The following is a 5,424-nucleotide window of genomic DNA, read 5'->3' on the forward strand; positions in this document are numbered from 1 at the left end:
CATCCTCATGCCTTCGGTTGTTAAGAGCTCAGAACTTTCAAGCATTCGTTACAAATACCAGGTAGCCCCCGAAATCGGGCTCCTTCTTCCTCCGCCTCTTGCTATAGCGGATACCCTAGTCGAGGGGTACTGTTGTATGTACAAGGTCTGGTTGGAGTCGTGCGGACTTCGGTTCCCGATCCACCCCCTTCCTTTTGACTTCGTCGAGGCCCTGGGGTTAACTCTTCCCCAGATGTGCCCCAACTTTGTTCGAATGGTCATGGGCCTCTTGGTTGTGGCCCATGAACAGAAGGTTGATCTCGCTTTGACGGACTTAGTCCGTCTTTGCGTGGTCAAGGCGAACTCGAAACACGACCCCAAGTGTTTCTACCTTTCGAAAGCTGCAGGCCGGGGAGTGATCTCTGGTCTCCCTTTGAAAGACAAGAATTGGGGGCGGCGTTATTTTTATTTTGCTGTTAATGAGCAATCCCTCGGGAGCCGGGCTCGTAACTTTTCGACGAAGTGGGCGAGCTCACCGAGTATGCGAAGATGTTTCAAATATTTTATCTTTTTACGCCGTCACTGAGCTTCACTCCGGAGCGATTCATCTCCGCCGGACTTTGGCCTTCTTCGCCTAGCGTTATATTCGAAGAAGGTTAGTTCGGCCCACCTCCCCTTTATTACTATGGCGAACTGAGATACTTAGCAATTTTTTTTTGAGTTAATGGCGGCATAAATGCTCATTGTTTTAAAGTAGTGTCACTTTAATGCCTTAACTTTTTTTTTCACGGGACAAATACTCAATGTTTGGTTTGTGTATCCCCGTTAATACCCAGGGGTTTATTTTAACAGATATCCCACGAAAGCATTATTTTTATGCTAATACTCAATTTTTTAATTCAAATTTCGTATTTATTACTTATTAACATGTTTAATGTTGTAAAAAAAAGAAAAAAAAACCTAAAAACCCCAAGTTCAAACAGAACACGCGGGTTGAATGGAAGACGAACATACAGAGCAAAAAAAAAATTTAAAAAGCGAAACATCGAAATCGAGCTTGAAGAAGAGCTTGGGAACAAAGATGGAAGACGAACATGGAAGTGGGAACGACGACGAGTTTCTGTTGGCTGAGGAAGAGTTCGGCGACGATGGCGACGAAGAGGAAATGCCGAACACGCAGAACACGGTGAATGATTCGGACTGGCGTACGGTCGTCGAGGAAGTATGCAATAACGACCAACATGTTGAGGAAAGTGAAGATTCTGATGGCTTCAGGTCTGGGAGTGACCTTGATAGCTTGTGCAGCGAAGGAGAAGAATATGATGGCGTGAGGCGGAGTCAAAGACAATACAATCCACGGTCAGGTATGGATGATTTCAAATTCAAGCTTGGAATGGAATTTCCATCTATTGAAGATTTAAGGAATGTGCTGAGAGAGGTGTTTATAAAGGAAGATAGAGAATTCAAGTTTTTGGCAAATGATCAAAATAGACTAAGAGCTAAGTGTAAAGGAAATGGATGCAAATGGCTTTTGTATGCTCGGGTTCAGGGATTAGACACCAAGATTGTGAGGGTGAATACTTTGATAGACAAGCACGAGTGTGGGATAGTCTTCGACAATAAGCATGTGACGAGCCCGTGGTTAGCGAAGCATTTTTTGGAGCAATTTCGGCTTAATCCGAACATGGATTATCAGAGCTTCAAAGACATGACTGCCATTGCAAAGCTGAGAAACGTGACAAAGACTATGTTCTACAGGGCCAAGAAATGTGCTAGAGACATGTTGGAGGGGTCGGTGAGAGATCAATATGCCATCCTCGCAGACTATTGCAAGCAACTAACATCCACCAACCCAGGTTCAATTCTAACTTTGAATGTTCAATTCTAACTAATTATGGTACACTAATACAAGTTGATATGTTCATTACTAACTTTGAGCGTTATCAACTGCTAGGTTCAAGTGCTATACTGAAAACAACTCTAATTAATGAAAAAAGAGTATTTCAGAGGGTATACATCTGTTTAGAAGCTTGTAAACAAGGGTTCAATAAAGGGTGTCGGCCAATCATAGGCCTAGATGGCTGCTTCTTGAAGGGGTATTGCAAGGGTATGCTTTTGGCAGCAATAGGTATTGACCCTAACAATTCACAATTTCCTGTTGCTTTTGCTGTGGTTGAGAAGGAAAACACATCGAGTTGGACTTGGTTTCTAGAGTTGCTTAGTGAGGACCTCAGTATTCAGAATCCAAGCAGATTCACGTTCATGAGTGACAGACAAAAAGGCTTGGAAAAGGCATTGGCAGAGGTCTATCCGGGAGATGAGTTCAGATTTTGTGTGAGGCACCTTCACGCTAACTTCAAGCAGAAGCATAGTGGCTTGCTTTTGAAGCAAATGTTGTGGGCTTGTGCTCAAGCAATGACCCGTGTAGAGTTTAGTAGAAAAATGAGTGTGCTCAAGGAAGAAGATGAGAAGGCGTACGAGTGGCTCTTGAAGAAGGATCCCAAAGAATGGAGCAAATCACATTTCAGAGACACTGTGAAATGTGATATGCTACTGAACAACTTATGTGAAAGCTTCAATGCTGCAATAATGTCTGCCAGAGACAAACCGATTGTAACCTTACTCGAGAAGATAAGATTTTGGCTCATGTGTCGTTTTGCCAAAAAAAAATTAGAGGTTCAAAAATGGAAGCATGAAGTTGGAAAACGTATCATGGATGTCATTGAGAAGAACAAGGGGGTAGCCAGGTATTGTCAGTCAACACAAGCTGGTAATGGTAAGTTCCAAGTGATTGTTCGTGGAAATGAATCATTTGTTGTGGACTTACGAGCTAGGACATGTACGTGTAGAGGTTTTGAGTTGAGTGGCATACCATGTGGACATGCCTTGACTTGTATTTGGTCCTCGGGATTAGATGTTATGTGCTTCATCGATGATTGGTATAAGAGAGAGGCATATATGGCAGCATATAGTGGGATAATTGAGCCCATGACTAGTCCGGATAAGTGGCCTGAAGCAGGACTGCACCCTATCCTCCCACCACCCAATCAAACTCTCCCTGGAAGGCCTAAAAAATGAGAAACAGAAGCAACGATGAGCCTCCTCCCGAACATGCCACAAAACTGTCAAGGAAAGGCCAACAAAATCGTTGTAGCAACTGCAAGAAGTCAGGACACTCAAAGAAGACATGCCCTGATCCAATTGTAAAACAGGCATGTAATTTAACCTAAAATTGATTTGCTTTGATTTGCCTTAATTTTCTTTAATTTAACCTAAGCCAGAACATGTCACTATGTTTTATTTGCTTTAATTTAACCTAGCTCGTGACTATGCAGATTAAACCAGCAACAAAGAGGGGCAGACCACCTAAAAGTGACCATAATCCTGAAACAATAAAGAGAAATGAGAGAAGGTTGAAACAAAAAGCAAGAGAGGCTTCGTGACTAGAAAGCTGCGCTTTTTGGTTATTTGCATTGATGTTGAATGAAAGCAGCTAAAACTGCTGCTTTTGGTTATTTGCATTGATGTTGAATGAAAGCTGCTAAAACTGCTCTTTTTGGTTATCTGCATTGATGTTGAATGAAAGCTGCTAATACTCTTTTGGTTATTTGCATTGATGTTGAATGAAAGCTGCTCTTGTGATATTTTGGTTTCTATGCTGTGATATTTTGTTTGCCTACGTTTAGGGATGTCTATGGGTGTGTGGTTTTTAAAATTTAAGACAAACAAAGCTCATATCAGCTTAAATTCATAGGTTCAGTTGGATTGATAAAATTTGTGACCTATGCTGTGATCTGGATTGAGAAAATTTGTGAACAATCCAAGTGACCTATGCTGTGATCTGGATTAATCAGAAGTGAGTGTTGAAATGGTAAAGAAGCACAATCCAAGTGAAATTGAGAACCATCACAATTCAGTACAAAATCAAAAGATTTATGGTCACAATTCAGTACAAAATCTCTAATTCATTATCATCACAATTCAATACATTATCAAACGAAACTCAGAACATTAGCATCACAATTCAGTACATTATCAAACGAAATTCAGTACATTAGCATCATAATTCAGTACATTATCAAACGAAATTCAGTACATTAGCATCATAAATTAGACAGCATCATAAATTAGACAATCACATAAATTACAAACAAAATAGTCACTAATCCAAGTATAAAAGCAGTCATAAATAATCTCCAATTTATCCTTTGGCAGTTCGAACATCGTCGGTCTTCAACACCGCCTCTGAGTTTTTCATTCTCGAGTTCCAAAGTGTTCAATCTTCGCAAAAGTCCGGGAATGACTTGCTTCGATCTGTCGCAAATTTCCAGGTCCACCCAACTAAAATAAGAACAACCACCGTCGATCTGTAGAACAATTGAATTTTTAAAAAAAAAGCAAACATAACTTCAGTCCAGACCAAACCTCCATTTAATTCTGCAAAACTCAAAACGAAAAAAAATAAAAACTCACTTTTCGCTTGTGGCAACTTTTGAACCTTCTTCCGGGATTCGAAATCGTCCACGCCGTTTTCTCCGTCACTGGAATGCCACAAAAACAATTCCATGACGAAGTCCTCTTACTTGCGCATCGATTCTTCCCAGACGATGAGGACGACCACTGCTCATCAGCCATTTTCGACTTCGGAGAAGAAATCAGCAAAGAAGAAAAGAAGAATGAACCAGAAAAACAAAATGAGATACTAAACCTAATTTGATGAAGTTGGGGCTTTTTAAAGTCACCTATTTAGTTTGTTTTCTTTTTAAATTAATTCATTTTTTTAGTTAAAAACATTTGTGTTTCTCGTTTCGACATTGCCACGTAAGATATCTGTTAAATATAAACGCCTGGGTATTAACGGGGATACACAAACCAAACATTGAGTATTTGTCCCGTGAAAAAAAAAATTAAGGCATTAAAGTGACACTACTTTAAAACAATGAGCATTTATGCCGCCATTAACTCTTTTTTTTTTTGGCTTGACAAGTGTCTCATCGTTCCCTACATGTATATATATATTTTTGTTTTTAGTAACCGAGGGCGACATGAACGTACCCATCAGGGCTCGTGACGTAAGGCGTAGTAAGAAGGCCAACGTGGCTTCTTCTTCGACCGCCGCGCCGTCGGGTCCCTCAGATGACCCCGAAGTCGAGGTCGTAGGAGAGCGTCCTCGGGCCGACATCCCCGTCGTGGATGTCGAGAAAGAGGCGGCCTCTACCGGGGCCGACGATGTTCAGGGCGATCAAGCCCCCGGGTCTGTTCCTGCCGCGTCGGCTGGGCAGGCCGGCGATTGGGCCGAGGCCTCGGCTTCTCTTAAAAAGAGGAAGACGCCGACAGGCCGGAATGAAGGCCAAGGTGAAGAGGAGAGCACCCCTCTCGAGGGCGAACTGATTAGGAAGAAGAAGAAGAAAAAAAAGGCAGCGGGGGTAGGGACCCGGAGCCCGT

General features: G+C 41.9%; 1 pseudogene; it reads left to right on the plus strand.

Moving 5' to 3' along the window:
- The first annotated feature begins 1,060 nt into the window (after positions 1–1,060).
- LOC149383586 (uncharacterized) lies at positions 1,061–3,422 on the plus strand (annotated as a pseudogene).
- Positions 3,423–5,424: the final 2,002 nt, after the last annotated feature.

This window comes from Urtica dioica, chromosome 10 (genome assembly GCF_054948205.1).
Source record: "Urtica dioica subsp. dioica isolate 48M chromosome 10, U.dioica_male_clone48M_v1_H2, whole genome shotgun sequence".
Taxonomy (NCBI): Eukaryota; Viridiplantae; Streptophyta; class Magnoliopsida; order Rosales; family Urticaceae; genus Urtica; species Urtica dioica.